The 13316-nt window shown below is 26.7% G+C and overlaps 1 long non-coding RNA gene across 1 annotated transcript; it reads left to right on the plus strand.

Annotated features, from left to right (window-relative positions):
- The first annotated feature begins 11718 nt into the window (after positions 1–11718).
- On the plus strand, positions 11719–13112 carry LOC108333785 (uncharacterized). Its single transcript, XR_001832594.2, has 3 exons — positions 11719–11911; positions 12010–12089; positions 12853–13112. It is a non-coding gene; the product is annotated as an uncharacterized LOC108333785 (long non-coding RNA).
- The last annotated feature ends 204 nt before the right edge of the window (positions 13113–13316 follow it).

Genomic DNA, 13316 nt, shown 5'->3' on the forward strand with positions numbered 1-13316 from the left:
ACTTACGTATTGTATATGCAACTACTTATTCAACTTATATTGGACTAGAGCTTGCTAAAGCGTAAATTTTGAAAGAAGATTCCACATACGAACACGAGAGTCTTCATCCACATTAGAAAATAAGAAAAAGTAACTTTATTTTTAGTGGTTGGAGCGACCTGCACTAAAAATTTGACTTTTGATCATCCTCTGGTTTATGGTGTGGATGTAACACTCTTTAACTGCTCCAACTCAACTGGGGTCATTGAACAATTTCGTCAAGCAAAAGAATTAGACTTATCGAAAGTGTGGCATGGTTTGAGATGCTTTTTTTGCAGAAACATGTTTGACACTTCAAAACGCTTTCCCAATATTCATAAAAAATTAAGAACTTTCTGGGACCTAGAAGAAATCGTTGGTGGTAATAACTTCCACTGTGTAATAAAATAATGTCTCAGCTCTAAAGAATGATATCTCAGTAATTGCATACTCAGGGTCCAACTCATGATTGTTATATAATTATATAATACTAGTATATGAAATGAAATAAATACCTTTATATGGTGAAGTGTTGAAGTATAAGCCAGTAATAGATATCCACATGCATACCTAGAAGCATAAAAGAGATTACAGTTAAATTTGCAAGCATGACAACAACATTCAAGCACAAACTCAAAGCATTAGTTAATCATATAATTCAAAATATCTGGGTTCTAAATCTCCATTTCGGATAGTCTTTCAGGTGAAGCCATAACATAATTCTTTGTCAGGAAATCCATTTAACAGGCTAATTACAAAACTTGGCCCTTTACATAATTATCTATTTTATTACAAACATCGGATACCTAAAGCCACTTGATAAAGACTGCAGTTTTATATGCCATATTGCCTCCAACCATGTAATGGATATTTCATAAATATGGTCTTTTATTGTTTCAAAAGATTTCGTCTCAGATGAACCTAATTAAGTCGAAAGATATTAAAATTAGATCATAGAGTGATTAAGTTGCAATATGTTGAATAGACATCATCTTAACGTTAGTGACACAAAAGGAATAAAGCAAAGGAAAATGAATGATGAAAATTGAGAAATTTTTTTAGGTTACTATTGCAATAAGTCTTTTACCAATTACTTCTCGTTATTTTTTCCATTTTGTATTATTCAAATTCTTAAAGATAAGTTACTTGTTGAATTTAAGGATGATCATGGATTGGATTTTTCAATATCCAATCTAGATTCAATAAAATGACTAGAGTTATAATCTAAATTTAGTTAATTTAGTTAAAATGAATCTAAATTAAAATCTAGATCCATTTCAATTACATTTACTAAATTTGAATTTTTTTCAATCTAATTTAATTGGATTAAAACTAGCTTTAATCTACTTTGTTAATTAGATCAAATTGAATGAGATTGATCTACTATATTAGATATGGATTTGGACGATTGAGCTCAACCCTTCGTCTTAGGCTAATTTAGTCTGAATTTTTTACCCAGGCCGATTCGATTCGACCTTAGATCCTGATTGACTCGGCTTGATTTTTGGTTGAGACTGACTCAACTAATATTTGATCAGGGCCAAGTGGACCCACCTTCATCCAGGATTGTCTCGATCAACCTTCGCAAGAAGTAACTCAATTAACTTTTGGTTGGGGCCAACTTGATATGTGAACTTATTCACTTTATTATTTGTACGTGTTAGTATATACTTGTCAATTTTGTAACAATGATCGAATCTAAATCTAATCCAAATCCAATTAAAGGATTGAGATTTGGATTAAAAATCCAATTTAAGCGATTGGATTTAAAATTAAAAAATATGAATTTAGATTTGGAATAAATCGATTTAAATTGATTTAAAACAATATGGATTTAGATTATTTTGGAATGTCTCAAAATTATTTATTTACCCTTAATTGAATTATTCTATCAATAAAAAAAATGAAAAATACTGTTTTAAAATTTAAGAGTAATTTTTCTCATATATATATTGTTTTTTTTTTGGAATAGTGAATTTCAGGAGAAAGAGAAGTGAAAGTAAAGTTTTTAGACAAGGAAAAGGTTATGAGAAATTATTATAAATTAATATTATTGTTATTATTATTTATGTTATTATTGTTATTATCTATTTTATTTATTATGATTATTATTTTAATAGTAAAAAATCATATTTTATTATTTTTATTACGTTTAATTATTTTAACTATTCTTGTTTTTTATCGAAGTTGCATATGAGCTCTTTAAATTTGTGTCTCAATTCATTCTGTCATTTTAAAAAATTGAAGCAATCAGGTCTTTTTCGTTAGTGCATTACTAACATCGTTAAAGAGGTATCACATGTCAATTCGTGATTTTTTTAATATTTTTACAATAATTTTTATTTTATTTTATTTTTTATGTATTTTTCAAAAAAATAAAAATTTGTCAAGTGGCAAGCAAACATTGTGCCATGTGGCAATGACAATGTGATGTGGCAAAGACAGTGTCACGTGTCACTATCATGTTATGTATCATTGTACTAGTTTCAATTTGGTCTTTATATTTTCATTTTTTCTCAATTTAGTCCTAATTTTTTTTAAATAAATAATTTCAACCCTTTTCAAAATAAAACGAATTTTAATTTGTATATAAATGTTATACAAATATTTTTATTAAATATTTCTAAAAAGATTTAGTTTATTTATATTTTACATTGACTTAATTATATAAATGTTAATTATGTTTTTTACATACACCTATAAGAGTTAAGAAAAACTAGTGGTAAAACTAAGAATTGAAATAAAATTTGGGAGAGTGTGGAAGAGCATGGAAGAATAAGAAGGAGTACTAGTAACAACCATTAACTAGGTTTTCATGAAATTTTCTCCAACTTTTTATTTAAAAAAATAAAATTCTACGTCATTAACTTGTTTTTAAATATACCTGTAAGAGTTTAAAAAAGTGTAACGTGACACATTGGTATGGATTTTTCAAATGACGCATGACTCAATGAACAAGTTAATGACGTGCCACGTTATAGTTTTTTAAACTCTTATAGGTATATTTAAAAACAAGTTAATGACATAGAATTTTATTTTTTTAAAAAAAATTGGAGAAAATTTCTTAAAAACCCTAATTAAAGGTTGTTAATGGTACTTCTTATTCTTTCGTGCTCTTCCACCCTTTTCCCATTTTATTTCAATTCTTGCTTTCACCACTTGTTTTTATGATTAACATTTATATAATTAACTCAATATAAAATATAAATAAACTTGTTAAAAATATTTAATGAAATATTAATTTTAATAAAAATATTTGTATATCATTAATATACAAATTAAATTTTGTTTTAATTTAGAAATGGACGAAATTGTTTAATATAAAAAAAATTAAGACTGTATTGAGACAATAAAAATATAGGAATCAAATTGAGACTAGTGTAATGACACATAACATGATAAAGACATGTGACACATGTCACACTACCATTGTCACGTGACATTGTCATATTGACACGTGGCAAACTTTTTTCTTTAAATGTATAAAAAATATTTATAAAAATCAGAAACTGACATGTAGCACCTCTTTTAGTGGTGTTAATACTGTACTAACAGAAAAAGGACCTAATTCCATTAATTTTTCAAAAATAAAAATCCAATTGAAACAAAAAAATTTGAAAGACTAATATGTGACTTGAATCCAAAAACGACCGCTACAATGATTAAACATTTTTATTATGTCATATTATTTTACTATAAAAATATAATAAAATTAATTATATCAAAATAATATATATATATATATATATAAAAGTTAGAGAATCGATACTATTATAAGAGAATAATTACATGTATATATTTTATTATATCTACGGTCCTTTGTTTGTAAATCTTTAAATGTGAAGAAAGTTTTTGAAAAAACATTGTATCGCATTTTGTGTTTTTCTTTTACTGAATTTCGATCTTTCTTTGCATATCCATGCGTATATGTGTTAGCATTGTTGGGAACAAACACATCATACATCATTATATTAAGATAAAAATTAAATAAATAAATGAAATATAATTCTTTTTAAAGTAGGAGAAGTCATTAGATTTCAAGAATATAGATTATGAACTCAATTGAAGACGAGAATTATTAAAAGAACTATTATATTAAGAAATATAATGATAAACATTCGAGAAGTAAATTATATATATAATTATTTTTACTCAAACTCGACTTTATTCCACGTTTTTATTTGGGATAATCTTTAGTCCTTATGAGTTCTTCAAAGATTTCAGGCAAAATCATCTTTCCTTCATTACTTCCTATCATAATAGTTGAATCCTCAATCTATTGTGTATTGAAGAACTTAAATTTTGAATTGCGAATCCTATTATATTATTATGTGAGTCATATCCTATGCTGAGTCTTACGATTCATAATCATTATATAAACATTAAAAAGTTTAACATATACTTAAATATTCATAAACATTATATAAACATTAAAAAATTTAACATAAGTTATATAATTACACAAAGAAATAATTAATAACAAACCAACTTCATAATCAAATAGAGTGATATACCTATGTGCATTTACTGTACAATTTTAGCAACACAATCTTCAAAAACATGATAGTTGTGTTAACATTGTTTGAAAGAAATACATTAAGTGTTCACTGGGAGAAAATGATAACCCAAACTAGCAATATTTGAGTCACTGAACGAAAATTTGGCTTGTCTAACAAGTTACAAGTCGAAAAGCATAAACTTTAAACCCTATTAAACAACGATGAAACAATTGAACGAGTCTATCAATCGCAAAAATGAGTATTTAATTATTAATTTTGGATTAGAAATTAAAAATCCATTAAAACCTTCTAGTAATTCATAAAGTAGAAAATTCATAAGTAGATTTTCTATTTTAATTATTCAATTATTGTCAAATCATTAAATCTATTTTTTTAAAGATATTTTTTTATATATTTTCTTCTAGGTTAATTCAAAGTGAAATTAGGATATTTGGAGGCTGCAGCCTCCAAAGGTATGTAATAAAAGTATGGGTGTTGCTCTCTCCACCACCACACCTTTCTTCCTCCACCTCCCCTTTATTATTTTGCCCCTCAGTAAAATTTTATTTTTAGGGTTATTATTTTTTAATTTTACCCATTCACAACCTATTTCACTAATAACCTATTCTAGTCCCGTGAATGAGTAAAATACTTTTTTTTTTCATTTTAATATTATATTTCTTCCTCTCTTTCTTTCGTTGTGAGATACTACAAGTTGTAAAGGTTGGTGGTGGTGGAAAGAATTATCAAGCAGTCTCCCTCTCGTGGTGCAGTATCGCTCTCGTGATGCAGTGCGTGGAGTGGTGCAGTGCGTGTCGTGCTTCCTCGTATTCGAATAAACCTTGAAATAAAACCCTAAAATAAAAAACGTAACCTTTAAAGGAGGTGACATCCTTCAACGGATGTCGACATCCGTTTTACCTTAAACGGATGTTGACATCCGTTGAAGATGTCACCTTCGTTTAAAGGTTACTTTTTTTATTTTAGAGTTTGTTTTATTAGGGTTGATGTATACTTCCTCACGCTGGTTGATGCTCTGGACGCTCCTCGATGTTCCTCCACACCACGGCGGCGATGCTACTTCACACCACGGCTGCAATGGAAGCTTTCAAACCAAAAGAAAAAACTGGGAAGAAAAAGGAATGAAAGTGCGGAAGGTGAGGAAGTGAAACGAAAATGGGGAAAGAGGAAGAGAGTTCCGTGGGTGGGTGGTGGGAAAGTAAAATTAGGGTTTCAAATTATTTAAAATAAGGTAAAAGTAAAAATATTTTTAACTTAAGAATATAATTGTATTTAAAATAATGTGGAGAGGTGGAGGAAGTATAGGGTGGTGGTGGAGGGAGCAACACTCTAAAAGTATAGAAAAAGACAACTTCTATGGGCTTTAGAAATTAGGATATTTTTTGGGCTAAATAGTATAAACCGGGTCGCAAACCCAACCCGCTCAAAATAGAAATTATGGATTTTTGTGCCTTGTGTAGCTATACAGGAATTAAAGTATTTGAATTTGTTATATTAATCTTATGTTCAATATTCTATCGATATGAGCGAAGATATTTTATGTTGCTTATCTTGGGATGTCAATTCAGAGATGAATATGTAGCACATGGGTTGTCAAATAACAATGTAGTAGTAGGGAATCATGTCTGCTTCGTGATGGTACTAATTTTAAATAATAATATTTTAGTCATATTTATTTATTTTTTGATTTGAAATCTTAGTATATATTAAGTGAATTATTAAATGAATGTACTTTATTAGGAAAATTAAGTATTATATGCAAAATTCGCTCATATGTAAAGTATTAAACTTTAACGTTACCGTATTAGGTTTTTTGGCAGCAGTATTGTAAAGGAATCAGATATCTGTGAACCTAACCGATTATTCAGTTACTTTTGGGTTTTTGTTTTTATTACTTTTCTTTTCTTTTCTTAATTAAATTGGCAATAATATCTTGATATTCCAAAAAAGTTATATAATCAATTAATACTTACTAAATAATTGTTTTTTATAACGAAAGTTTACTTTCTTTAATAATTGGACTATTCTTGAGAACAGGTGGCTAATGATTATATAATCGTAAAAACGCAATTTTCCTAATTAAATTAATTTATTTCCATTGACCAACTTAACGAGTACAGAGGTAATTGGTTTGTTCATTTTCAGTTATTTGATTTTGCTGACAAATACAGAGACAGATATGACATTAATTAGCATTAATTTTGCTTGAAAGTATATTGCATATTAATTAATGGCTACATTGAATGTTTCTCTTGTTTAATTGTGTGTTGTTTTGTACAAGCTGAATATTGAACATTTACTCTACATTTGTAATAGTCACTGCGTAACTGAACTTTTAATTTACCAAATATTTAATATAAATTGAACAGTTCATTATCTTCCCACAGTCTTAAATTATGAAGGATTAAATAAGTTTTTTTAATTACTCATCTCAAATGCTTCTCTTTAACATTACGATAAGATAAAGGTTTATAATTTATAACTTTCAATCATCTCATAATTTTTGTAAAAGGAACTCAAATTTTAATTATATTGAATGAACTTATACCCATGTAAAAAAGAACAATTAGAAAACATTTGTCTTTTATATATTCTTTTTTAATAACTTGATTTGTATTTGTTTTTCAACTTTCTCATTATTGCTTATTTTCTTTTAAAATCAAACATTTATTGTTTTTTTAACTTGCTCAATTTTTGTGTGACTTTTATCAATTGTATTCAATCTTTTTTCTTTAACAAAGTTGTTGTTAATATGTCAAAAAAAGATAAAGTTGTTATTTTTTTATGATGTTCAAAGAAAATATGAGTATAAATATGTGATAGTTAGTGTTAAGTTATATTTGATCGATAGAATAATTTTTAAAGTACATTAGTTGCTTGTTATTGAGTCTATAAATACTGTAAACCAAGTTAAAATGTTCTTAAAATCAAAATAATTACAATATAATCAATTAAGATTAATTCTGACACAAAAATATTCATTTCAAATTATATGCCTGTTCGTTGATTTGTATTAATCTATTAACATATTAATCTAATTGATTAAAACATAACACATTTACAAGTTTTCAAAATTAAAATACATTAATCTATTACAATATTTTTATAATGGATTAATATCATCAGTAAATAAATTTCTCTTTAAAAATCAACTTCCTTCTTATTTCTAACTATGAGATTTGAAATAAAAATAAGAGAAAGAAATATGTGAAAGTTTTTGGAGAGATTAACATAATTTTTCAAGTTTCCATCGAGATTAAAAAAGATTAGATTAGTCCTAAGGTTTTGTTGTTTGACTTAGGATTGAGATGTAAAATTTGCACATAAGTGTATTCATTTTATATGTTTTGTTTGTTCTTCTTCTATATTTTTTTCACTGCGTAAGAGATATGTTAGGGTAATTGTGTTTAGCATTATCTTGGTTGAAAATCTTGAAGTGTATTTTAATTTCTTGTATATTTAGAGAGTATGATTTAGATAGGTGAATCTTGTAATCTTAACTCTTGGTATTTTAATGAAATTCTAGCTAAGGTTGCTAAAAGTCGGAAGTAGATTCTTAATGAATATAAAACTTGGTGTTTCTTGTTTTTTCTTTTGTCATTTTTTAGTATCATGATAATTATTAAAGTTACAAAAACTAAGCATTCTACCACACATGTTAATTGATTAAAGATATTTTGAAACCAGTTTTAAAAATTAAAAAAAATTCAAATTATTGAAAAACCAATTCACTTATTCTTAGTTGAGAAATATTAGTTACAGCTAACAGAAGTTTCCTTAACTCTTTTTAAAAAATTATTATCAAAATTTTAACTTCCTCTAAAATAGAAACACAAGATTTATAATTTGTTATGGTTGTAAAAAGATGATATATGAATCTAAATATTTATCTGCTCTCAATTATTGAATAATAACTACATTTTATTTATATTTTTCTGGTGTTTCTATCTAATACCCGATCTATTTTCTTTGTCATTTAATTCACTCCCATACATATTATACAATACTGATAATTAGACAAAAGAATATTGACAATTAGAAATGAAATATTAAAAAAATCAATAATATCTTTCAGTTTATATTGTCAATTTTAAATAAAAAAACACACTATACAATACTTGCATTACCATTCTCGTCTAATTTCAGTTTTAAATAAAATTTAATTAAACTACTCTAATTAAGAACATACCTTGAATCGAAAAGAAGAATTGTTGCGAGAAAATACAATTACATGTGACAATTAGAAACTACTTAAAAAGAGAAGTTGTTGTGAACAAAGAATAAAATCAGCACACACTCCTCACAAACGATAGCATCGACAACGATTTCACAAATAAGGAAATAGTAAAAGCTTTTAAAAGTAGAGGTTTTGGTGTCATGAGGAGTCTTTAAGTAGCATCAATGAGAATAAGAATGAATCTTACTCCTATAATGAGTAGTTCTCATCCATTTCTTTTAAGTTTTCTTACAAATGACACTCATAAGCATTGTTTTTCTTTCAAAACAACCCAATTAATCTATCAACTTAATTGTAAGATTACTAGTTTGACTTAGTTCATTCATAGGATGAGCTCAAGGTAATTTCGTTAAATAAAAAATTGTAGGATCAAATATATAAGAATAATGCAAAAACTCTTTTTCAACTTATCATAACTTGATGTCTTAATCTACATGGTTTGGATTGTTAGTAAATTAAGAATCTCTCGTGTATAATTTTAACATTTTTCTATGTTTAATACTACAAATTGACTATCTGACCTAATTTGATAAAATTATCATCTACCATTATAATAATCATTCAATTCTAGTATGTCATGCATCAATTCAATATACTTAAAGGTAATTACTCATGCATGTTCAAATTTCTCTTTTCAAGACATATATATTAAATGTGTATATTAATAAACCTTCCTAGTTATATACAAGTGGTATGGGTAATTACTTCTAAACATACATAAGACTTATATTCACTAAGTAAATTAGGTCTTGAACGATTATTTTCTCTTTCAATAATATTTATTGAGCAAAGTCTCATACATATGAGCAAATTAGGTAAAATAAAATATTCTATAAAATTTATTAATTTAATAAATATTGTAATATGTAATAATTAGAATCAAGATTATGTTAATCCCTTAAGTAAAAATCTGTAAACGAGACATATTTTTGTCTTTGTATTCATTATATTAATCAAATATCTCAAGATTTGAGTACAATGCATGATCATCTATTCACCTTTGGTACAATGGGGAGTTATATAGTTTGGACTTGACATAAAAAAGTATTATACAAGCCTACAAGATCTTGAGAAACATATCATGTGGACGAATAGATGAATGATCATTTAAAAGATATGGTACATGATGTTGATGAAGATAATTTTGGAAGAGCTCATTCATATGATTCTCTTATGTCTGATTCAGAGGAATAGTTGTACCCATGATGTGCTAACTTTACACGATTATCGGAGTTGGGGGGAAACGTGATGTTGAATATTTCAATCATACAACTATGGTACATGTAAGATTTTTCATTGTGTTCCATATTTAAATCTTGGAATTGCTACTTTTTAATTTATACTTAACTGTCTTGTTATAAGTACATGGACACAATAATTGTGGATTAAGGTTGGGCTTCCATATATGGATTTATTGAACGTCAAACCATTCAATTTTTTAGAAACACACTTGAGCACAAGCAAACTTATATGCAAACATGGATGTCTGAGTCATAAAGAGAGATGTACCTTGCACCTTAAACTGAATGTAATATTTTAAATGTTAATTATTTGACTAACTGTTTATGATTCATGGTACCATTGCCAACTAGAGTATGGTTTTGCTTCCGAAGATGAAACTTGATTTGAAATCCATGTTACAAATGTAAGTGTTATTCTTTTTCATATCATCTACTTAGTTATATTAATACTAACCTATGTTTCCAATTCCAATCTAATTAGAGTTGTGGGTAGGTTTATAACATAGCAAATTCAAGTATTATATCTAAAGGTTGGAACTAATTCATCTTAAAGTTATTAATTTTCAAATGTCATTTTATGATCTTGATATATGTAATTATTTTCTTTGTCATGTTTAGTATAACAAGCAGCTAGATTTCTAGGCATGTGACTATTATGTCATGGTTTGGATAAAAAACATCAGTCGAGTAAGAATTAATGATGATTAGAATGAGATAATAATATATACCTTTAACATATTAGAAATCATATCAAACTTTAAACATTAGTATCCATACATAATGAAGTTATGTTATTTTTTCATTAATCAATTTATTAATCTATCACCTATAACGGATGACACAATAAAGAAGACAAGATAAGAGTCGACAACGTATCTATTGGAATGATGGAATTAAGATCCACTATAACAATAGTTACTTTACTTGAAAATGGTGTTATTTTTTTATTATGAAAGTTCTAATTATCTCTTAAATAGTTTGGGTTAGTAGTTTTAGTTCTAATATATAATATGTGTAAGAAATTTTCTAAATTATGCTAGATTTTTGCTTAACTTTTCAAGTTTAGGTAAATTGTAAATATAAAAAAAATTCTTAAATAAAAGTTAGCATTCAACGCCAATTAGGGTACTAACATACTTTAAAAGACATCATACTATACCATAACTAACGTCTTTTGACATTTGTTAATGTACTAACAAATATCATATATTGTTCAATTTTAGTTTGAAATGACATCAATCAAACCTTGGCATGTGGTATTGGTTGTTAAGAGATATCATACTCTCACTGCCATTCTTAAATATTTATTTTCAATTATGATATTTGACATTTTTGACTTAAATATCATAACTTTTTTTGATATTAAAAGTAAAATGTAACATAAGTGCATAAGTCATTAGTGAAAATTGTTTATAATTATGTAAATATTATATATATATATATATATATTTATTGTTTATATTTATATTTCTCTAAATGACATGATATTTATACTTAAAAAAAGTTGTTCAAAGGAGTCATGTAGGCAATTATATCTATATGAATTATTTATCTTTTATGAAATGATTATTTTAAGTAATTAGTAGTAAAGTAATTCTAAAGTAGATGTTACATCACTAATATAAATATAAAGGTAAATTAAAATATAATGTTGCAATACTTAAACTTTAATGAGAAGATTCCGTAGTGAAGTGGTGCCTGTGCTTTATTCTCTTGTCTTCTCATAACGTTTCATATTCCTTTCTATCTGAAACTTCCACCTCATTTTTATTCCCTTTTCTCTCTTCTTTCTTTCATCGTCACTGTCTTTCTTACGATGGTAGGTAGATAGATATCTGGGGTCGTCGTGCGTGCGTGGCTTCCTCTTTTCTTCAGTTAGCGTGCCATCTTTGACTGTAATTATCTTTGCCTTTTCTGCTCCATGCTTTTTCATTCTTTTTTTATTCTGCTTTTTCTTTTTTTCATGCTTTTTGCACGATTTTTGACATCGCAGTCCTACCTACTCATGTTTTGTTTGAACAAACCGACCAAGCTATGGATTTACCTACTCTCAAATCATCGATTGGAAACCAGGTTTTCATTAACATATGATTTTTTGTTTATTATTTAATGAAATATGTGTTGATATCATCTAATAAAAACTGAGATCTATGTACTTACAATTAATTAACAATAGAATATACATTTCTTTTGCTTCACAGTAAATTAGATGGAAAAAGCATTCTGGATTGGATAGTTTACTTAGTAAATAAATAGTACTCTACTCATTGGAAATGTAGGCAGTTTTTATATTTTCAATTGCAATAATTTCTTTGAAAAATAAGTTTATTGCTTTTTGATTGATTAAGACTGTAGTTTCCTTTCACACTATCTTATAAGTTAAACTGCAAATTATGGGTATAACGTTTTTATATTTATATAAGCATCAAACATTTTATCCACGTATGCCTAGATGGTTGGTTTAGGCTATAACACTAGGAGTTAATTGTGTTAACAAAGTGATGTTTACATAACACTCAAGGGACAAGATAGAAGCAGATGTTTTAAATTTTAACCCAAATTAGGTAGTCATTTCCTGTTTTCTTTCTTATTTTGTAATTTGTAATTTGTTATGCAATTGTTAAAGTTTGTTGGTTTTGTTTTTTGTTTTTACTATATGCTGGGTTCTTTCACAGAAAAATGTTGGAAGTATATTCAACATAAATAGATCATATGATCATCATAATAAAAAAAGAGATTAAAATGTTATCTTTAACTTGAAATAATTAAATTTTTTAAAATAATAGATTTCTCAGTTTCTTTTTTTATATAATGCTCTTTTTCCTACTCAACGCAGGCCTAGGGTACAGGTTTACATTTGAAATTCATTCCACATTATGATGGCTCTTGTTGACTATGAAAAGGTGATTGTTCGAGTTCTCGGTTGGGGAGGGTAATTGCCAGGTTAGTTTTCTATTAGTTTGAGTTGGTGGTTTTTATAAGAATAATACAGGTGCAACACTCTATTGCTTTCCATTAGTGGCTCACCTTATACAAAATAATGTATAATATATGAAGAATATTATAACATTTTTTTTATCTATGTACCGTTAGAAAGATAACCAGAACATAAGATAATGTTAAATTATTTTAATATTAATTATCTAAATATAATATTTACTTCTTATTTAAATATATTTATATATATTTTTAGTCTTAAATTTGGATGTAAAATTGAAATTAATTAATGTTCTGAAATTAATCACTATATATTTGAGATATTGTTTGTTTTGAAAATTGAGCCATTGTCACAGTTTTGTT

Source organism: Vigna angularis, chromosome 11 (assembly GCF_016808095.1).
Source record: "Vigna angularis cultivar LongXiaoDou No.4 chromosome 11, ASM1680809v1, whole genome shotgun sequence".
Classification (NCBI taxonomy): Eukaryota; Viridiplantae; Streptophyta; class Magnoliopsida; order Fabales; family Fabaceae; genus Vigna; species Vigna angularis.